This window comes from Artemia sp. Qi Xiang Cuo, chromosome 2, assembly GCF_049724085.1.
Source record: "Artemia sp. Qi Xiang Cuo chromosome 2, ASM4972408v1, whole genome shotgun sequence".
Lineage (NCBI taxonomy): Eukaryota > Metazoa > Arthropoda > Branchiopoda > Anostraca > Artemiidae > Artemia > Artemia sp. Qi Xiang Cuo.
The window spans coordinates 76,088,012-76,112,474 of NC_142795.1; the positions used below are offsets into that span (position 1 = coordinate 76,088,012).

A 24,463-nucleotide genomic window follows, 5' to 3' on the forward strand; every position below is an offset into this window, starting at 1 on the left:
TTTTTTTATTAATTTGAATTCAAATTAATTTTAAAATTAAAATTAATTTTAAAATTAATCAAGTAAAAGTAATTGTACTTTTACTTGATTAATTTTCTTAAAATTTAATTATCTTTTAATTTTATATAAAATAAAAACAAAATATTTATTAAGTTTTGTTTTATTATTTAAAACTATAATTATAAAATTATTGGCGTTAGCAATGATCTCGTTGGTGGTAATTTCTATTGGTTTAAGAATTCATATATTCATATAAAGCAGTATCCATTACCTCAAGTTTGATGTATTATGAAGTCTTTAATATTATGTTTTGTAACTTGAAATGCTAAAAGTTTAATGTTATTTATATTTTGGCTATTTTGATATTATCACACTATATTGGTGAGTTTTCATTTATAGCAGAAAGAGCTTGGGGACTTAGGGTTGGCAGTCCCTCTTGCATAAAGAATTATAACTACTTGTTTGAAGTTTCAAAATCACTATTTCTTTTCATTCAAAATCATTTTTGGACTTGAAGTTAATTATAAGACAAATGGGGAAATAGTGAGATTTTCTGAGCTTTTAGGGCTCAAATTCTGCCCTCCGTCATCCCTCTCCTTTTAAGTGTTTGCCTCCCTCCTCTTATCAAATGAGCGGTCAGATTATATTATAATACCACTAATTAAAAGGGGATTATAAATTCTTACTGGCTTTTTAAACAGGCTAAGAGATACTGCTAGACTAAATGATGTTTTTCTAAGTTTTAGAAACAAATCTAAAATAAGTATTCATTATAATATCTGTCGGTTTTGGGTTTTATTTATGGATTTATAGCAATTTCTGTTCGTTTTAAATTTTAACTATTACATGAGTTTACTTCTACTCGATTTGTGTTTTGATATCGAAAAGTTTTTTTTTTCAAAGCTAAGTTAAACAGCTAAATTTTAAAGGTGAAACCTATTATCCTTAAAATAAGTTTCATCAGATGTTAACATTCGATTACAGCTTTTCTTTTTTAATTAAATTTGCTAAAACCCACTCGATTGAGAACATCCACATTCGTATTTGCTCTGTCTAAGTCTCTTTGGGGTAGTAGCTCCAGCTTAATTTTTGAGCAGTTGCAATAACCTTTTAATCCATGGGGAAGTACCTGGGCCAGGATTTGCTTAAAATATATCTTGAAAGATTTAAAAAAAAGAATTTTGTATAGCTCGAGGAAGCACCGGCAATTTCCAATAATAAAGGTTTCATACAATGGGCTACGGAAGCACTAGAAAAAAAAACCTATATATATGTATATATATATATATATATATATATATATATATATATATATATATATATATATATATATATATATATATATATATATATATATATATATATATATATATATATATATATATATATATATATATATATATATATATATATATATATATATATATATATATATACATATATATATATATATATATATATATATATATATATATATATATATATATATATATATATATATATATATATATATATATATATATATATATATATACATATATATATATATATATATATATATATATATATATATATATATATATATATATATATATATATATATATATGTATGTATGTATGTATGTTAGTTAGTCTGTTTTAGTTTATATATATTTTTATTTATATTATGTTAGTTTTAGATTCTTTTTTTTTATGCTGAAGACGTCTTGTTTTATACGGGCGAAATATTCGTTTTATTTTTGTTCTCTTCGCTTTCCTTTACTGGCCATTGACCCGTTTATCTCTTTCAGACTATTTTCTTTTTTATGAAGAATTTTTTAGCCAATGTCAAGACCTTGACCAATGTCAGGTTTAAGTTAATGCCCAGCCATCAGCATATTTCAATTATGATGCGTAGTGTTCATTGTTGAATCTGTCCCATTTCTGCCTTAGTATATAGGAAAAGAGAGACTAATTTTCCATGGTACCGTTCTAGAAGGCGGGGTTAAACTTCATTGGTGCAACGTATTTTCCTAAACCAATCATATTGTTCGTTAATCGTATGTCAAAAAAGAAAAGAAAATAATCCAGCTTTTTCAAAATCTGACTGGCTTTCTTACGTATTCCTGTGAAATTTTAAGCCAATTAAAAGAACAAAAAGTTTCAGAGTCACGAGATTTTTACAGCTAGTCCCTCCGTTTTTTTTGGTGGTAATAGTCAACACACCAAAAAGTAGTACTATTCAGTAATTTCCGTTAAAGTTTGTAAATTTTGAAAAAAAGTAAATATACAGAAAATTTTCAATTTTTATACCTTTATTAAGTGTTCTTTCGTCAGTTTAGCACTCGATACGAAAAATTTAAAAAAATGATTATTTCTTTTGCCTCTACAAAAGTCAATATCACAAAGAGAAGTGGCAACGCTGTTTCATATGCCTTAAAAACACCTAAATGATTGTTTTAAGGTCATAATTGCTTCAGAAGAATCTCTTGGTTTACGGCAAAACGGTCAGTTTTTACAGCCAAGTTACAATTTTCGTAACCAATATAGATAATTTTGAAAGTTCTTAAAAGGACAGAAACTTTGGGAAACATCTACTAAAAATACAATATCATCCAGTTGTTTCATACGAAAAAAGAAAATGCAAAATAATTAATCAAGACTGATATTTGAACATCGTTTAACCTGAACTTACAAAATGTCCGACAAGATCTGCCCAGCGGTATGTCACTCTCTTTTTTACTTTTTCCAGTCCCTTGCAAAGATAACTCTGGGCTCGATAATTTCGGAGACCACACTGCCTTTCCATGACGATAAATATAAGTTCAAATAGGGATAAAATCCTTTTAATAGAGAGTGATAGAAATTCACAAAAATACCAGATATTTCAGTCAAATATGCAGTGACTGTCATCAGTAGTAAAACTAACTGGTGACGTTTTACTACTGATAGTAAATTTTTATTTAACTCTGAACTTTTTATTTAAATTTGAAATTTTATTTAACTCTGGGTTCACAGAACAGGTTTTTTTCCAACGCAAAACGTCTCACACACAGCAAATGCTGTAAAAATGTAAAACTGGTCAAATCAAATCAGTTTATTGTTTATGTTAAAACCGAACGCCTAACCAAAAAACGTAAAATTTGAGAGCGAGTGGTTTAGCTTTTTGTAATCACGTCAGTTTATATATCTCAACCCGGCTATTGATCAGTCATGACGCCTGAACTAGCAGCAAAAATTGGAAGCAATTTTAAGGGAGGCAAAATTTACCGTGCTGATGCAAAAACGCCACTGTATGAACCTAGAACAGGTCCATATCCAGGATTTTTTTCGGGGGGTGTTTTACACAAGGTTTTTTTTTCAGAAGGGGGGGGGTATACAAAAAACTCAAAAACGCATAAAAATTTGTTTATATCCGTTTTTGTTGCCTTTTCATGAGTCAGACAAACATTTCGGGGAGGGGGTGGGTTCAAACGATTTTCCTGAAGTTTTTGATTACAAAATAAAGAAAAAAATGTTAAAATTTAAAGTTTTATTAAAGTTCATAAGCGTAATGATTTGAATTTAGTGCAAAAACTACTACCCAGGAGCACTTTCAACTAGCAAGCTGGCCTGCTAGTCCAAGTTTAGCCAATATGTCACTTTCCATGTCTAGCCAATTTTGTCTTCTTGCGAATCACGGTCTGGCAGCTTTCCGCTAGTAGCGACAATCAATGGAAATATAAGCCGGTATCACTTTCCGGCTTGTAAAAAACGTCCTCTATGCTCTATTAAGTCCTAAGAGATTACTGAACTCTTGCTCAGTACTGTTAGCCAATTGTCATTCTATTAGCTTCTATCTAAAGAATTATTTAATATTTGTTATAAGTTTTATTCGGCTCTCAAGGCTAAATGATAGTTTTGCTTGTTTTGGTGACTGAAAACGTACTAAATTGCTCCTCAGGTATCCTAATTTAACTTGTTCTTTTAATTGGTTTTAATTTGTATCATAATTTCTTCACCTGATTTATGTTCGGATTCAAGGCTTAATTGCGGACTGGTGTACTAAAATGCACGCTCGTGCTCGAAAATGCACTGTTTCATCAGTCTTCTCATTCTTTTTCTGGGAAATTTTGCAACCCAATCATTTACCTGATTATGGGCCGCTACCAGTTACATGTGCTAGACTGATACTCGATGTATATGTGCGAATGGGGGGGGGGAGGGGTTAGGGTCTTTCAAAGAGACCGAATTGGTTTTAATTACAAAATCAGGTTTTGAGAGGTAAGGGTACGAGAATAGGTTTAAATCTGATGTTAAGAAGATCAAGTCTATTAAAATAGGAATATTGAGTATGAATATTGATGTTGAGATATGACAAAATCGATCAAGTGGCTGGCTCTACTTGCCCAGGTAGTATTATTTAGTGAAGTCGGTGGATGCAGTAAAGATGTATAGATAAGGCACAGGGCTGTTTTCGTAGTTGAAAAAAGTTCGGATGAATGGGAAGACAAGTCTTCGAACTAAGATTAAGATATTGCAAGTCACGGCAATGGCAGCGGCTAACTATGGCTTTGAAGCATGGGCAATTCGAATGGTTGAGGGATAATATACTAGATATTTCCCAAAGTAATTTTCTAAGGACAGTTTTGGGTACATGTTTCCCTGATCGTATATTCAAACAATAATTAAGAAGTATGTGGTTCAATCCCAGTTTCTACGACTGTAACGAGAAAAGGTTAAGATGGGTTGGTCAATTTTAACGGATGAAGGATTCCCAGGAATTGCACTTTTTGGGTATCCATTTGGGACCAAATTGAAAATTAGATCCTCCCTAATGGAAAGGGTCTGTTAGATGGAAAGGGTCTGTTAGAAAGGATTTGAAGAAAACCAAAACTTTATTGGATGGACCAAAGCTTTGAAAAGATCAAGAACGGGGAGAGGAGTGTAACTGTGTTGGCTACTGCTAGCCTGATGCTTAAATGAATTATTACCATTAGCCATACTGAAAATTTTTTGCTCGTGGGCAAGTTATCAAGTTTTTACGGATATGCAGAGGAAGGGCTGGAGGGAGACGATTGGACAAAGTTTGTGCCAGTAAAATGTTACCCCTTTCCTGGATAATTCAACATTATGTACGATTTGTGCATTTTTGATACAGAGGCAGTGTGTCAAGAGGGAGGCTCTGAATAGATTGGAATGGAGGAGCATGAGTAGCTTTGTTGGCCACAGGCAGCTTGGTGCTGGAATGAGTTGTTAGTAGTAGTAATACTATTAAATTATCGTCAGTTACTGGTTATTTTTTTTTCGATTTTCAAGCAGTACTATTTATTTCAAAACTTTTAGAATCTCCAGTATTTTGCATTTTACAACGGTAAATATTTCTTAAATTCTGGTGCGTTTTAAGTCAAACTATCTTTATTTTAAATCACAATTATATTCGTAGGTGCAGGTAACTGGTTTATTAGCTTAAACAGACTATGAGCAAAATTGCAAGTTATAAGGACCGCTTATTACTTCTTCCTCCAAACCATTGCCACTAGCGAATTATTGATTCCCTTTCAGCATTTCTTAGCTTTTGACCAAATTGGCATCAGTTTGTGCTGAGCATTCCAATAAACATGATAATGTGACGGAATATCTTCTTTTCTACATCGTTAGATGGGTCTTTTTGGATGATTTGCTGGATGTCGAGTTAGTATATTTTTAAGAAGAAGTGTCTTTAAATTCTTCAATTGTATATTGTCTATCGCAAAACGCTCGATTTAACAATTTATCTGAATTCTTTTAAGTTTTAGGTCAATTTTGTCGAGCGAAAGTAATTTGCAATTTGGGTAACCCTTCGTAACATTGTTTTGGGATTTTATTTTATCTTAGTTAGGTAGCGTTAATTTTTTTGTCTTATTTTCAGACGTGGATATTGGACTTAACCCACAAGATAACCCACAAGTATGTGACCAGTGTTTAGAGAAAAAAAAGAACCAACGCTATCTATCTCTACCCAACAAAATCCTAAAGATGACAATAAAAACCTAAGAAAAAACATTACTGTTTTTTATTAATCTCTTCTTTAAATTTTGCTTCACAGTATATCGAAGACAAAAATCCCTCTTTGCAAAGAGGGAACAAGAGACATTGTTAACTTTTTTTTATGCCTCAATTCAAATTGCTTTCGGATTTTAATTATAATTTGTATTTTATTAAAGTAAACTTTCTTTTTTCTTTTGACATTTCCGTTCGAAATAAATTTATTGCCAAAAAACTAACTACAGGTATGTACGTCAATAAACTTCTGAACAAAGTAAGCCGCCGATTTTCTATAAATTTTAAGAGTTGACTCGAAGTTTTTCTGTTACACCTTTCTACTGACCACTGATTTCTAAGACAGGAATTGCAAACCTTTTAACCTACTCCTCCACGATACCATAGGCTCTAAAAAATTAGCTTATACATGTACACAATGGGATAATTCTATAAAAATTTTCAAAAGTAAAAACTATTCGAAATCGTTCTTCACAATTCCTGGTACGGAACCCCTGTTCTAATACTCACTGAAGTCAACTGGGAAGGCCCCCCCCCCCCGAGATTTTTTACCCCCCCCCTTAATTTTGAAAAATACCCTTTTTGGTATTTTCATTGAAATTTTCCTTGAAAGATAACTAAAACAACAAATGTTCCCCGCGCCCCTCGGTTTTAAAAACACATTTTGTCCGCCCCTAAAGTCTTTGAATTGACGCAACTGCTTAAGGTCACCTATGGCAATGACTTATAAGCAATGAAATATTCAATATAAAATATTTATAATTGTAATATATCCTGTCATCACAAGACTTTTTCGAATTAGAATTTTTTCTAAGCATGAACCCTAAAATAAAGTCACTAAATCAATCCGCCTTTTGTTAGTATTTTGTATTTCTTCTTTGCTGTTTTTCTTTTTCAGTGATTATTTTCTGGATAAAGTTCAAACAAGCCTGAAATGATGGAAACATTCAGCAAATTTTGTTTGATTGTCCATCTTCTGCAGGTGACTCCAAGATTTTATAGCAATATTGGCGTGGTGCAAAATCGAAAAAAAACTTTAAGCTGTTACTAACCACCCTTCCCCCCCCCCACCAGAATGAATCAATAATTTTTATACATATTAAAGAAAAAATGATATATTGGGCCTTGGACTGCATATACCAGTCAAATCACCCTAAGAAGGGAAAAGACATTCATGGTAATCCGTGTACGTCTCTTCACAGAAGAACTGGAGGAAAACTATTCAGTGCGATTGTTCTTCACTTATTACTACTACAGCTCCAATCACAGGTCTGCAAAATATGCCATATTATAAGAGACTGGAGCACCCAAAACTACCAACACTGGTCGTCAGACATTGCAGTTGTTATATGATGCTGACCTAAAAATATAATAGTCAACCAAACAACTCTATCTCCGCTACTTTCCAATCTATTCAAAGATTAGAAACCTTTTCACGCTCCGCTGAATTCCCATCTATTCAAAGCTCCCCTCTTTACATCCTCCCAAGAAGTTATAATTTCCATTAAACCCTTTCCTACAACCTCTTTCAACCTCATTCGAGAACGAGCTGCATTTCGTTTGACCCCAGACGGATGGCTGAAAAGGACAATCTTTGAGAAGGTTTAAAAGTATAATTTAAATGGTTGGCCTGCCACTAAATCTGCTTTAGGTTGGCTAATTACGATTGAAAAGAAAGAGACAATGAAATAGCATTAACTGGGACGAATTTCAAAATTTCAGGACATACAGCTCAGTTGCGTACATTTGATTGACCTCAAAAGTTCTTTAAGACTGAGGATAAGGGGGTTTAGACACCCAGTGTGGTTTTTTAGAAAAAGACGAACAGGGCAGAAGACCAAACGAAACGCTACATACCTGAAACCAATTAATGGCTGGCAATCCATAGCTGCAAGTGACCTTAAGCACCTAATCACATCCAACATTCAAACTGGCTTAACACATTATCTTGAAACATAATATGATCTTTATTTGATACTATGCATAACAGCCAAAGATAAGGACTTCACAAGGTGAAAGAACAAATAAAAAGAAGCAATAAAAATAATCAGTAATATAATCCTGAAAAATTCAATCTGGAGATTCTCCAGATTCCTCCGTCTCCTCCTGCTCAAACTCTTCCAGTTCTTTTTCTAAATCCTCCTCCTAAAATAAAAAACATTTACAGATTAAATAATTAGCATGAAAAGAATTTAAGGAAAACGTCCATGGTCAAACAAGCTACGTTGCCATAATGTAACAGGAGAATTCTGACGTGGCAAAGCATTTTGAAAAATCAACAGGGTTTTGATTCAAATCCCTATGGCAATACAGTGGACTGATATACTTCTGGGCCATGGAGTCCAATTGCAGCTGCCGCAAGGTTGGGCTTGCTACCTGTCCCTTTAAAAAAGAAGCACTAACTGAAACGTCAGTTCGACGCCCTATGCGCCAGCAATGGTTAAGGGAGGATCTTTCCCCTTACGAATTATTACAATTTTCACTTTGACAGGGATCGGTCCAAATGCCCTCAATATTTGACCGTTGCCAGTGGCGTTAACGCACAAAAATATAAGGAGGAAGGAAGAAAATGTAGGGTACTTGTATGATAAAACCCCTACCGTTCAAGTTGTTCATTCATTTACGCATTACAGAGCCGATATTTTTCGTTAGGTTCTTTCAGCTTAGCGTGAGACAAGACAAAGAGAAGTGACAAAATAGATGAAAAATATGAAATTATATAATTTGGGCTATATATTTGCACATTAGGGGGGGGGGAGATGGATGTAAAGCAGCTGGAGAGTTTGGTTAGAAAACAATTCTTACCACATAATATGCAGAATAATTGTGCCTAACACACTCGGCATGCAGGCCCGCTATACTTTACCCCCCCCCCCGCCCCCGCCCTAGTGTACAAATATATAGCCCAAATTTGTTTCCAAAATATTATATTTTTATCTTACTTTGGTGTATTTTATTAGGATTGAGTGCCAGAGAAACATATTAGAAGAATATTAGGTAGGGAGTATATCATACAAGTACCAAATGTAGTTTTGAAACATAGAGGGGGAATCTAGGGAGGGATGGAAAGCCCCCTCCACCCAAATTGATTCCATTGACAATAGTTTTACTTTCAAATCGACTACCTTCTATTAATTGGGAGAGACTACTTGAAATTTCATAAAATCAGCTGATAATATTACGGGTGTTTCTTTCGTTTTAAATAATAAAGCTACTTAATTTTTGATGATCCCTTACCTGAAGCACATAAATTGTGCAATCACAAAGAGCAATTGGAAACATAGAATTTTTTATAAAAAAGAAAAAAAAAACTAAAACAAGTCCCCTTAAAGCAGATTTTGAGCAATATGTACTCAAATAAATTATACTAATAGACTTAAAATGGCAATAAAATTGCATTGAGCCAACTGAGATGATTTATAAAAATTAGAATCTACCATATACAGGCTGCATAACAATAGATTACAACATTTTTATATCACTAAATGCAATAATATCATTACTATTAACTACTGTTATTGTATAATATTAACTACATTTATTCTGCCCATAAAAAGACTGTGGAGATCTTATTACATTATATACTAATCTGATATACTCATAAAGCTTATATATTTTAATATATATATCTTCTTTAGTCATTTGAATGGAGAGTAGAGTAGAATATTTTTATTTATAACACGTACATAAATAAATGTCACAAAACAGCGCACATGCCTGGTGGCATACGTTAGCGCTGAAAATAACTATGCATTATATTATAACTATGTATTACTAGGCCTTTGTATTCTGCACAAAAAAAATGTTGTGGAGATTACTTAAAATAGAGTTACCTGATGTCTATAGTAATTCTAAGGTATTTGAATGAGCTTTGCTGCATTGAATGGTCACATTTGCTACAGTTTGAAGCTTGGCATATTATATATATTAATCTCTGTCCATTTAAGGTTTATTATTGCTCTTTACTTTTCTCTGAAATTTTTTTTTGCCAGCGAAGATATTTTTTTAATTAATAACAATAACAGGATGACTGTAACTGAACCCAAAGGAGAATCCGATGCATGCATTCAATTGTAAAAATAAAACATTGTTCTGCCAGCAATCAACCTAACCACTCTTGCATTTAATTTTTAAATCAAATCTTGCATAAAATTTTTAAATTATTTTACGTCTTTGGTTTTCGTGCGACAAACATTAGCGCCATTACTGTAAAATGTTATAAAAAAAACTATCTTACACATACTAATTGTTTCAAATTTTCCTATTAATATAATTCATACTGGGACCAGGGTTTTTTTTTTGTATTTTTTTTTTTTTTTTTTTTTACAGTAAACATAATGAACCGTATTAAGAATATTAAACTAGGATATTTTTTTAACATTTTTTTTAAGCTATGAAATAACGTCCATAATCATTCTAATCGACAAGCTCAGAATGTTCAAATACCTATTGCTCCACGACACAATCTACTTTTTCTTTTCGGTATATAGGACCGAATTGCTGGTTAGATGTACACTAAGATATTAAAGAATTCTCTGAGTTTGCGATTCAATTTAAAGGAATTTGTCTTGCTATATATTAGTAACATAATTTATTATAGATCTCCAGTTATTTATTGTAGATTGCCAAATTAGAATAACTACTTTTTTCCCCATTTAAGCAGTTAACTATTAATACACATGGCGAGGGTAGTATTGTATAAAAAAAAGAAAAGAAGTAAAAATTTTGTTGAATTAGATTATGTTGATGATTTGACAATCCTGGATGAAATGTCAGCAAAATGAATGAACTTTTAGAGGTTTTGCGAGTTCAGGGTGCAGGGTTAGGTTTGAAAATTAATGTTAAGGAGCCTCGGTCGCTAAGACTATGAATAAGTGAAGGTGAAGAGGTGATGTCGTGTAGCCAGACGATCGATCTAGTGGGCAGGTTTACTGAACTAGGTAGTATTATTCGTAAAGTCGGTGGGTGCAGTGAAGATGTTAAAAGAATTGCCAAGGCCCAGGGTGGGTGTTTTTTTCACATTTAGAAAAAAAAATTTGGAGGAATAGGAAGATAAGTCAGCGAACCAATATTAGAATATTTGAAGCTACAATGGTGACAGTGTTCAGGTATGGTTCTGAAGAGTGGGCGCTCCGAAAAACGGAGGAAAATTTGCTAGATGATTTCCAAAGAAATTGCCTACGGACTGTTTTGGGTAGCCCACTGTCTAACCGTATCTCAAACACTAAGCTATACGAATAATGGGGGTCAGTCCTATTTTCCAGGGCTATAATGAGAGAAAGGTTGAGATTGCAAGGACAGGCTCTGTGTATGCAGACTGACAGACTATCCAAGACCGTCCTTGTCAGACAACCGTCTAGGGCCAAACAAAAAGCAGGTCGCCCCCGAATGGGGTGGGAGGACGTAGTAAGGAAAACTTTAAGAGAAATAGGAACTGCCTGGAAGGGTGTAAAAAGGGGGGATTTCAATAGATTTGGATGGAGTCGGAGCGCGCGTAGTTGTGTTGGCCTCAAACGGCTTGGTGCTGCAGTGAGTCGTTAGTAGTAGTAGTAGAATAAAAAAAGAAATACACCATAAAACAGACTTCACCAGTTCTCTATAGACACATTGATTGTTACTTGTGGTATTTATCTAGTGTATTTCACTTTATTTTTTTGTAATAAAAATAAATAAAAAGGCTGAGGATTTCAGAACACTTACTCCAATTGTTTGCAACAAATGTTAAATAGCAAGGATCAGTAGCCTCTCATATGACACAAAAACACCATCATATACTTTTACCTCTTCAACCAGAGTTGAAGCACCAAAGATCTGACTCCCTCCCATATGTTTCCTCCCTCCCTCATGTTTTATTTCAAATCCCTGACAAATTGCTGAGTGGCAGAAATTACCACTAACTAAATCTTAGTGTAGGCAGTTCAGATACCTCTCTAAATACGCCAAAAGTGAAAAAAACGTTGCTGGCGTAATACAAGAGTAGGTGCTTTTGCTTGAAATATTGAAAATCTAGTGACCCGAACACTGAACACTAAACATACGATCTCATCTGGCTCCTATCACTAAGTTTATAATTCCTAAGACGTGATTGCTCTTTTTATGAGAGAATTGGTCAGAGTTTTCCAAGACCAACAGATAAGCAGCGTTGCCAACGCTTTGAAATAAACTCTACCAGCTTTCTGACTGAAACTGTACCGCGAAATATTAATTTGTACCATCTGTACAACAGGTCAAAATTTGTCATAAAAACAAATTTTTTTCAACAATCTAAAACATAAACTGATATCCAAGTCAGAAAGGAGCAAATAAAACCCAAATATACCAGAAAATCTTTATTGTACCAAAAATCCCAAACGTACCGCTTTGTACTAAGACCTCTAATTGTAAAAAAAACGATATAATTCTACTGTGTTGGCAACGTCGCTGATAAAGTAGGTAAGACTTACCTCCTCCACATCCTGCCCAAGAGAAAGAGGATTGGAGATTGCCTCAGAAATTTCTACGGCTATTTTATTAATTTCTGCCAATTCATCCATCATGTCATGAACCTTGTGAACGTCACTAAAATAAATTCAAAAGTACATTAACATTCATTTAGAATCAAGAAAAAAATGGGACAAAAATATGAATGAGTTTTTTTGCTAGTCCGCCAAAATTGCAGGGGGGGAATAGAAAAAATCATCAGACAGAGGGAGGCCACAGTGACCATAAATCTTGCACATCCCTTTAAGATTTTTTTAGGGGGAAGTGCGCCGCGCCATAAAGCTTAACTTGTTGCTCTTTTAAAAAACCCTTCCCCTATTTTCATTATAACCAATATTTTTTTCATTTAATTGTTAATAATTATAAAATAAAAAAAAAAAAAAAAAGCAATCTTATACATGATATTTTAAAACAATTTTTTTATGAATTCAAAAAATTTTTAAAAATATTAAAAAAAAATTTTTAAAATTAAAAATTTTAAAAAACAATTCTAAAAAAAAAAAAAAAAAAAATATTCTAAAATTTCATAAACAAAAAAAAAGCATAAAAAAATAAAAGTTGAACCGATTCAATTATGATAAGCTTAAAAGTAAGGAATTCCTCGCTTTCAAAAGTTTTTACAACAGATGTCATGCCCAGCACGCGGTAAAAGTGTACCACACATAGTGGCAGAGCGCGTCATGTGTGGCGAAACTATAACATACATTTTATCACTGGTACAAACCATGGTTTATAACCAGTCTCATATTTCATCTAAATCTAGCAGCAACAAAACTATAGTTATGCGCTTTGAGACTCTTCCCATTTACACTCAAGGCTTTCAACCTTTAGGAGTATCAAATTTCAGTCAGCAGACGGTTTTTGAAAGAACACTAAGAGGGGCTGGGAGGGGGGCCGTCGAAAAGAGAGGGAAGGAGGATTTTGGTGTTGTATTATAGCGCTGTCCCTGGAAATACATGTACTGACAAAATTCGAAAGTAATTGAAAATTCAAAAATGGTTAAAAAAAGGGCTCACAAATTAATGTGAGAAAGGTACAAAATACATACAAGTTTGATAAAAACAAGAGTAGCCCATACGGGGTAAAAATCTTATTACCTATCTGGAATGACCCACCCTCCTTGTACAGAAAAATGGAAAATCATGATTAAAGAATAAATACTTTCACGTTTTGAGGTTCCTTCTTCGAAAAACGTTCTTATACCAATACCCCATAGCCCTGCCAATCAAACGTGAACGCTCGAAGAGATGCAAGAAATTAAAAAACATATATTGGCTCTAAGTTCGTCTGGGCCAAAATTTCTGCTCGATTTCCATAGCACGGACCATTTGCATTCGTCATACTATACGCATTTTGAATCATCCGATATTTAAATAGGTTTTTTTTGTGCATTTCTCAAACGCTTTTAAGTCAATTTGTCTGTTATTATTGGAAATGCTTGACTTTAAAACTGAGGTAAATACAAACAAACTAACGCTTTCGATTTATCTAAGGCTTAGCTTTCAACCATTCTATAGCAGAACTAGGTCCTTTACTTTACAATTCTAGGTAATTCAAATAATATTATTATTTTTAATACTATTCTTAAGCTAGTTCGAGTAGTTTAAACGTAGGCTACTTTTCAAAAATGTTCCCAATACTCTTCAGCAAGTACACAAGCATGGGAGAAAGCCTTTGGGTCCGTGACTCATCTCCCTCCGAGATCTTAGGGTCCATGACTCCTCCCCTCAATGGTCTTTAGGTTCGTAAGTCCCCTCCCTCTAAGGTCTTCGGGTTCAAGGCTCCTCCCCCTCGAAGTGTATGTTTTTATATTTTTATAATTATTTTTTTTTTACGTTTTATTAAAAAAATATAATATTTGAAAATCAATTTTTGGTGTGCTGTATTTTTAGAGGAGTAATTAAAAAATAAATAATATTTAGTAAATAATACTGGTTTTAAAATACATGGCTCTAAAACTGACCTGAGTAGAAACAACTTCTTCAAAAATCCTAAAAGATCAAATCTTCAACAAAAATCACATTCCATTTACCATTACAACATTTAACGTATACAACTAACACTTCTTTCACACTGCACTGTGAAACCTTTTCATACTAGCATGATTTTTGTCATGTTGCATTATGTAATTTTATGGAGCAAATTTTGCACATAGCGAAAGCACTTCGAAGTAAATTCAAGCTCTATTCACATATTTACGCTACTTATGTTTACGTTATGTCTATAGAAAAGTCAAAGTCAACAACTAGTAGCAACAAAACGGAATTTTTGGATTATATATTAATTTTTTTTTTTTTTACAAAATTATATAATTATATATTAATTTTTTTTAAGGCAATCAATAAAATTTGAAAATAAAATCCTATAAAACCTTTCCTATAAAGCCTTTCGTGCTTGATCAGAGCTTGAATTTCCACCTCCGTTTCACATTTTTTAATAGTTTGATTACAATAACTGTCATATTTTAGCCTAGATCGAGAGAACTTGTTTAAGTGTGAAAGCTTACTCTTACTTCAATGTAACTCAACCATTTAGCAAAGAAAATTCAGCTGCATAATGCTGAGATTATTATTTGTTTTGAAAAAAGCGATAGATGTGGTTTCGGTATGACGTTCCACAAGCAAGATTTTATTGGCATATAATCAAAATTGTCAAGTTAGGATGAAATATGGAAAAACTTGCTTTTCTGTCGTAGAAAACTTTAGGAGCCCCAAAATGGGTAAAATAGATACCAAAACCATTTTAAGACCTTTTAAACATTTTTACTACTACTACTAATAATAGTAACAACTCACCACAGCACCAAACCGCGTGAGGCCAACACAGCTACGTACGCTCCTCCTCCTTCCCAATCTATTCAAAGCCTCCCTATTTACACCCTCTCAGGATGTTCCCATTTACTTTTAATCTTTCTTTATGATATCCTCCTACCACAACCACAGACGACCTGCTTTCCGTTTATCCCTAGACGGTTGGCCAAAAAGGACACTCTGTCATCCTTCTTCCGCAAAACATGCCCTAGCTATCACAACCTTTCTCTCCCCTTAACCACCTCAACCTTTCCTTCATTATAGCCCTAGAAAGCAGGATTGAACAACACTTTTCGTGTAGCCTACTGTTTGAAATAAGGTCAGTCAGCCGGGTAACCACAACAATCCGCTGGCAATTTCTCTGGAAAACATCTAGCAAAGCTTCATCCACTTTTCGGAGCACCCATGCTTCAGAGCCATATTTGACCACTAACATCACTGTAGCTTCTAATATTCTAATCTTGGTTTGCAGAGCTGAGCCTTGGCCTAGGCTATTCAACTTTTAGTACCTTCACTGCTTCCACCGCCTTTACTAATAACCTTAGTAGGCTGTCCACCTGATCAATCATTTCGTTACCCAACGTCACCTTTTCCTCTTCACTTATTCCTAGCCTTTGTGACATAGTCTTCTTAACATTTATTTTCAAGCCTATTCTAGCTCCTACAACTCGCAAAACCTCTAACAGTTCATTTATTTTGCTCACACTTTCCTCCAGGATGCTTAAAGCATCAGCATAATCTATGCCCAGGAGAATTTTTCCTCCCCATCTGATTCCGTGGTCTCCCATTGCCTTTCCTGTGCTCTTTAAGACAAAATAATTTATATAATGGGGGATAGAACACAACCATGCTTAACTCCTGATTTAACACGAAACCAGTTGCTAACCTCATTTCCTACCTTAACTGCAGCAATGTTATTCTCGTACATAGCACTAACCGCTTTAATGTATTTGTCTGGTATACTATACAAGGATAAGACCTTTGCTAAAGCTCTATCAACAGAATCGAACGCTTGGTCATAATCTTTAAAAATGAGGACCAAAGGAGTTTGATAACTCAGGCAATTCTCAATTATTAACCTAAGAGTGAAAATTTGATCTACACATCCTCTACCTTTTCTAAAATCCCACTGTTCTTCTCTTAAAATTTTATCAACAGCACCTCTTAGTTTAAAAAATATCATATTACTAAGTAATTTGCTACCTACAGAGACCAGACAAGTGTCTCGATAGTTATCACACTCACTCTTATCTCCTTTCTTATACAATGGTTTAATTAAGGTTTTTCAAAAATTGCTATGTACTTCCCCTTTTTGAAAAATCATATTCATAATCTTCAGTAACTTATTTCTAACCTCAGAGCCGCCATATTTAAGAAACTCATTTACCACCCTATCACCACCTGGAGCCTTATTATATTTCAATCCTTTTAGTACTGTCACTGATTCTTCCTCACAAAACAAATCTTCCTTCAAATCCAAGGTATCACAAACTTTTTCATTTTCCTCTATGACTTTTCCTGTAACTATCTCGGTTTAGAATATTCTCCGAATGTTCTGCCCGTCTCTCTTTAACTGTTTCCTCATCACTAATTTTGGCCCCGTTCTTATCTTTAACAGGGACAAGTCAGATTGACTACTCCTTCTCAATTTATTAACAGGCAAGTACAATATTTTACTTTTATGCCGTCTAGCTGCATCTTCCAGATCCTCGGCAATTTTATCCATAGCCTCCACTTCACACCTCCTTAGTTTATACTTTAATGCTTCCTCCACTTTCTTTACATTTCTTTTGTTTTCATATGATCTATCACTCAGATAATTCTTGTACAAGCCCGTTCTCCTCTGTATTAAACATGAAACTTTTTCACTAATGTTCCTAACTGCGGTCCTAATTTTCTTCCCCAAGACACCATCAGCAACTTCACAAAAAGTTTCCCTAAAATTATTCCATCCATCTTCCACGTTGTCAAATTTTAAACTTTCCAATTTAGTATTCAACCGTTCCTCGGAAGTTTCTCTCAAATTCTCATCCTTGAGTCTACCAACATCATAACGTCCCGGGAGCTAGCTACCCTTCCGATATTTCAGCTTTAAATTAACCCTAGAAACTACCAGATGGTGATCTTTACTTTTAGCATCAATAACAGTACTCCTATATACCCTAATATCTTGTATTGATCCTGCCAGTCTTCGGTTTACAATAACATAATCAATAAGGTTTGCAGTCTTACCATCACGTGAATGCCATGTTAACTTATGGGTCATTTTATGACCAAACACCGTATTGGTTATAATTAAATTGTTATACCTACAAAATTGCAGCAGTCTGTAGCCATTACTGGTATCTTTACCTACACCATATTTACGTAATCATCTGAATTTTTTAACGTCGTAACATTCCAAGTTCCAATTTTCCTGTTCTTTAAATAATCGAAGTTATTTTGGCCTCAGGAAAAGCAATGGTCCCGAATACCAGTACGAGACAGGGACCAACACATCTTCTCAAGTGTACACCAAAGCGCTTAAGCTTAGAATTGAATTGGACAGACTTAGAATTGGACAGCAAGAAGTCCCTGGGACCTCCAGAAATCTTAAATATTTTTTAAAACATCATCAGTACGGGACAGGGACCAACACATCTTCTCAAGTCTACAAGAAAGCGCTTAAGCTTAGAATTGAATTGGACAGACTTAGAATTGGACAGCAAGAAGTCCCTGGGACCTCCAGAAATCTTAAATATTTTTTAAAACATCATCATCTCCAAATTCACTCAAAGAAAAGGTAATTTGTTTTCCTGATGAACGGATTTTCTAAGACTACAAATGAAAACAAGAGGCAGTCATGGCACATTTTATAACTATCAAAGGACCTATCTATTTCATGAATCTCCACACTTTTATAATAAGTTTAAAAACTTATTAACTTTTCAGGCAGCAGGAATTGATCTTTTTACTTGCACAAAGGTGCATTTGGAAATAAGTCTTTTCTATATTTTTTTCTTCTAACCATTCTTGAGGCTTCATAAACTTCACATACCTTGGTAGTATCATTAGTAAAGACCGAGGGTGCAGCGAAGGTGTTAAAAGTAGAGTAGCCAAGGCTCAGTGTGTTTTTTCACAGTAAATATAAAGTTTGAAAGAATAGGAAGATAAGTCTCCAAACTAAGATTAGGATATTGGAATCTACACTGATGACAGTGGTCAGGTATGGCTCTGAAGTGTAGACGCTCTAAAAAATGGAGGAGGACTTGCTAGATGTTTTCCAGAGAAAATGGATCGGGTACCCAACTGACTGACCATATCTCATGGAGGAGTGTGCGTACCTGTCTTGGCCTCAAGTGGCTTGGTACTGTAGTGAGTTGTTAGTAGTAGTAGTAGCAGTAAAATTTAGTTTTGATATATATAGCGAGACTCTTGTCTTTTTAGTGTATTTGGAGATAAAATCACTTTTTATATTTTTCTTTTGTTGCTAACCCTTTGTTCGACAACTCGAGTAACGATACCAAAGAAATGAATAGGAAGATACGACGCAATATGAAAGATCTTCTTGTAAGTTATGGCAGACATTTTCTAATAAATAGGTATCCTAGATAACTACAATTTAAATCATTTGGAACAAACTAATAAACCAAATAGCTGCAATTAACTCCTTTGTTAACTAATTAAATATCTGAACTAAAAGCAAATCAAATTGAAGCACAAAAATCCCGACTTCTTTTCGTGTTAGTTAATTTTTGTCATTATTCGCCATTAATTACTATTTTGAAAATTTTCGTTTAACTAGACACAACTATGACAGCATGAAGCGCTTTGACGCATTTCAAAGACATTCGGAGATTAAAAAAAATATGGAGGTATAAAAAAACACACAAATAGGAGATTAGTTAGCCTAGCTCCAGAATCACAGGCTTATGGTTCATACGAGAGGACAAGTAAAGCGAAAGGCAAACTCACAAACTCTGAAACACTCCTTTCGACGATTTTACCGCTTCGTTCATTGCCTGGGAAGCCGCTGTATTACTCATGGTCCAATGTAACGCTTCGCGTTGAAGCTCAATCGTTGACACCATTCTATCTATCTGTTCCAGCCGCTTTTCGTACTACTTCTTTCTTTTTAAAGCCTACAAAGCAACTGAAAAAGAGAAGTAAGAAAGCTGCAATTGACATTTTGTATCGTTAAATCAGGAACGTAGTCAACGGGGAGAGGGGTCACCAGCGGCCTCCTCACCTTCAGAAACTAGCAAGAAAAAATGACAGAAAATAAAAATTATAAAAAAAGAAAAATAAAAGAGAAGAAACAACCGGGCAAAAAGTAATATTAGGTAAAAAACTAGCAGGGTGGGGTCCTACCATTTACGCTATGAGAAGTGGGAGTAATGGCACGGAAAAAGACGAAAAAAGAAAAAATATAAAAGAAGAAAAATAAATGAGAAGAAACAACCAGGCAAAAAGTGACATTAGGTAAAAACCTAACAGGATAGTGCAAATTGTAAGCAAAAATATAATCTGCTTCCTATTTGTCCGATCTTAGAATACGATAAAATTTAATTTAATGATTCCCACAAAAACTTTATAACCTATAAAGAAGGGATGATAGAAATGGCATTTAATATTGACTCAAAAACATAAAGTAAGAAATAACATTTGCACTGCTGCCATAGCGAAATTCAATATTGTTATTGTTTGTCGTACTTTCTCTTTACCGACTCAATTTTACATGTGGCGATGTTAAGACGAATTGTCTTTCCAGGGGGGGGGAGAGGGTGGAATTTTCACGGTAGAAATTCTTCATGGGGAATTTTAGCGAGAAAAATTAACTATTGAGGAATCAAGAAAGGAATTGTCAGGAGGAATTTTTCTGACGAAAAGAGGGGGTTTATATCGGCGGAAATTTCTCTGCGAGAGGTTTTCCGTAGGGGGAGGGACTTTTACATGGAGGAAGAGAAGCAGATTTTCCAGGCATTTCTTAAAAAAAAATCACAAATTGAAAATTAATATGAACTGAAAGCTGAAATTATCTGAATTATCGGTAAATATCTATATTAATGGTATTTCGAATAAGAAAGTAAGTAGTAAGTAAGGGCATTTCGAATAGTCTATCAGTTCTGCAAGCCATTTGAAGGCAATTGGAGACCAACAATGATTCATAGATTAATGACCGACCTTTTCCACCTGACTTGCAGGCAAGTGGGTGACTGAGATTGTTCATATTATATGAGCTTTGCCAACTGGACTTGCAATGGGGGTTGACCAAGTTTCTGGGTTGACTCAAGACGGACAATGCAGACACTGTACTTGTAAGCAAAACAGGACTGAGATATTTTGAAACACTGAGGTTTTTCAACAGAAATAATTATGTATCTGAGGGGGCTATCCCCTCCTCAATACCTTACTCTTTAAACTAAAGTTTGACTTATTGCCCCAATTCTTTCAGAGAGACTACTGAAATACAAGGGCCCTTTAATTAAAATCAGAAGTTTTTTTTGGAAATACAAAACTTTAGCGCAAAGAGTTGAGTATTTAGGAGGTGGCATCCCCCCTTATAAACATGATAATTTATGTTTGTTCTAAGTTTTAATGATGCTCCCTACTTTCAGTTGAAAAAACGTGATTTCTAATACGTAAACGAAGGAGTTTTAAAATCAAACAGTTCGTGGTAACAAACTGTAAGTAAGGAGCAACTCGGCCCAATAGTAGCCGAAGCTCTAAAAACAGAATGTTGATAATATAAGATATATCTAAAGAATTGGATTTTCATACTGATTCCAAATATATGAGATTCACTAAGTTTAATGTTACCCTTCAAAAGAACAGAGCCTGAAAAAATTTGCCTGCTTTTTAAAGAAAAAGAAATCCCCCTGAAAAGTCAAGGAATTTTATTCAAACTAGCACCATAAGATTCAGCATATCAAAGAACCCTATCGTGGAAGTTCCAAAGTCCCATCTGCGAAAACGTGGAACTATGTATATATTTTTTCCAGAAGAAAGATCACGGATGAGAGTTTACCATTTGTTTTTTACTTTTGTTGTTAGTTTTTCCCCCTGGGGATGATTGCATCGAAAGTGATTGGAGACTAACCAACAGCAAGAGGTTTTTTTTTGGGGGGGGGGGAGATTTTCCACGGATAAGTATTATCTGGTGGGAGGGGGGGTATTTTCCGTGAGGTGTTATCTTCCGTGGGGTATTTTCCTCAAGGGATTTTTTTAAAGGGGGGGGGTTAAACAGCGGCGCTCACTGTCTACATACTGTAATGTTTTTTTTTACCACTTTGCTTATTTTGGTGGTTTTGTTTTGTGGTATTTTCTACGCTCGTAGTTGGTTATCGTTTGGTTTGAAAAAGGTTAATTACCTGCTTCGGTGGAGCCAACACAACAGCTACTATCTCTTTGTGTTTGGAAACTTTTGGTTTGATTTTTTTTTCTTAGATGAATCAGGCCTTTCCTGAACGTTGAGTAATAAAAATCTTTACTGAAAATATCGGAACTTTGAGAATTTAGATAACAAAAAAGTCGCTTTTGGTTGCGCTTCCTTTAAATTAATTAAAAAGATTCTTTAGAAAAACAATTTGTCAAATAAAAGTAAAGAGTCATATTTAAAAAAAGACTATCATAAATAAATTACTATAATAATTCAAACCCAAAATGATCAGAATTTACTACAAAAAAAAAAGAAACCCCGAACGAACAAGTTAAAAAAAACGATAAAAGAAAACATGGGGGTTTAGGGGAAAACAAAAAAAGGGGCTATAGAGTTACATGTTGAATCCCCGTTCTAACAAACCCCCATTTAACTCAAGCCTCCTTTAACGCAACCCTCATTTAAATCAAATCCTGAACCTAAGTCAAGGCCTAAAAATAAGTTTAAACTAAGGCTGATTAAAAGTTCAAAATCTATTTCTCGCTTCATTTGCGGCTTCTAACTTGTATTATTCATCAGAGTAGCCCCTAAACCCTCTAAATTGAATGAAATTTTCCGGATTGGCCTATCGCCAAAAGCATGGCCCGACAAAGTGTTTATTTTGGTTTTATTGCAAACTTTGAACTTTTCATTAGTTAGAAGTCCCCCCACCCAAAACTTATCCTGAAAGGTCTAACTTATTAACGGAAGCCTTTCTTGAGATATCTATGTGTAACCCTTTTGAGAATGTGCATAATCATAGTCAATTTGATTCACTTCAATATCTACCGAAATATTCCTTGAGAGCTTCACCTTAATACCCTTAGCATGCGTAGTAGCAATTGTTGTAGTAGCATTAGTAGCAGTATGCACATAACACCTTTGATTTTCTTCAACACACCAAACTGTCCCTAGGATATTGCTGATGCGCAGTAGCCTTAACATATTGCCTTTTGGTCAGCTGAAGATTTCTCTCATTAAGTTCTAGGAGCTTCAACTTAATACCATTAGCTGTTGCTATCCCATTGCCGATATATCCTTTCGATAACCTATATGTTCATGTAGCTGCTTAGTTTTCATCTTAATATTTTGAGCTTACAAGTGGTTGCAACAGAAGTAGCATTCGAACTAGTAGTAATAGTTGTTGTTGTAGTAGCAGTAGTAGTAAATGTAATTAAAATAGTAATAGCATTAGCATGCACAGGGCCAGATTTAAAGCTTTGACGCTTAAGAACCAAGCGTTTTTGCAAGATTTTCGGGGTTATTCCCAAAAATTAGGGGCTAATTAACAGAAAGCAATTAACAGAAAACAAATGATGAGCGAAAAGGGCTAATGGAAGCATTTAACAGAACACAACTGATGAGCGAAAAGTGATGAAAGAGATGGGCAATACCGAACTCACAGTTTTTTTCAGTCTGTTGTTTTAAAGTCACTTTTCTGTGAATAGGCACAGTGAATCTGGCGACGATAAATCACATCAGTCCAGTTTTTGTCAGGAAAAAATTACTCAGTGATAATTTATAGCTACCCATGGCATTATGTGCCGCTAGGTCCGGGCCTAGGTACCTAGTGGTAAATCCAGGCCTGATCGTGCACATATTTCCTTTTGGTGAATTGACTTTCCCTTTAAGCACTCTCTGAAAGTTCCAACTTAATACACAAATCCCTTTTTGAGATACACTATTTTGAAAATCTGCATGCACATAGTGTCTTTTGATTTAGTTCAAGTTCCCCTCAAATACTTCATTCTGTCGAATTTTCAACTTGATATGCATAGCCTTAATAGTGCTAGTTTAATAGTGTAGAGGTCGTAGTAGAAGCAGTAGTAGTAATAATAGTGTTGAATTATTAGTAGTAGCAACGGTAGTAGCAGCAGTATTAATAGCAGTAGTAGCAGGCAGATGCCCCAGAAGTTTTATCTTTGATACGCTAAGCCGTTCCAAAAAATTTGCTGATACACCTGTATCAGCAATCTGTATGTTATTGCAAGTTACCAATAGTTAAAATTTAAGGTTTTTATAGAAGGGATGGTCGTAAAAACTTCAAAGGAGTCGCATTCGATTAGAAATTGAAAGTTCAAGTTGAATTTTGAAGGATCAAGGGTAATCAGAGGACAATCAGCATTTCCCTCTTAAACGACCGTCCCCCACCCCCACCCCCAAATACATCCGATCAAAATAAAAATAAAAATTTTGTTCAAAATAGTCTAAAGGTCAAATAACCATGCCTTTGGGGTTAGCAACCCCACCAGCAGCATCTGGGGCAAGGGCTGTAAGTTAAGCTAGTTCCTCATTGCTAACACATAAGGATTTTGTAGAAAATTGTGTGTTTAAAATTGGGGGGGGGGGGGCTCATTCGATTGGAAATCAAAATTTTCAGTGCACTTTGTAAGAGTCATAATTGATAGGAGGGGTTACGCTCCACCCAATTTTTTCCCAAAATATTAAATAACTATGGTTCACAACCCTCAGCCTCTGGTGCAAGGGCTGTAAGTTATACAAGTTGCCTATTGTTAACATATGTTTTTTTTATCAACAAGAAAAGATGGGGTACTCCTATGCTAAACGTACTCTTTTATATAGGCCTACTGCAATGGAAAACAGTCGCGACAAATCCGTTTTTGACGGGTTAGTTTAAGGTACGGATATAGGGTAATACAGCGTACATCGGGGTTTTCATTGCGGATACAATATTGAAATTATTGTTTTTTGGGGTTTAGGGGGGAAAAAGGGACCTAGGTTCGGCTCCGTCTTTAGTATATAACATGCTTTGCCC

The 24,463-nt window shown here is 34.6% G+C and overlaps 1 long non-coding RNA gene and 1 pseudogene across 1 annotated transcript in view; both read right to left on the reverse strand.

The window, feature by feature from the left end:
• Positions 1 to 24,463, reverse strand: part of LOC148955626 (uncharacterized) — a 325,352-nt gene that overhangs the window by 72,421 nt on the left and 228,468 nt on the right. The window lies entirely within an intron of this gene.
• LOC148955628 (charged multivesicular body protein 4 pseudogene) lies at positions 7,944 to 19,360 on the reverse strand (annotated as a pseudogene).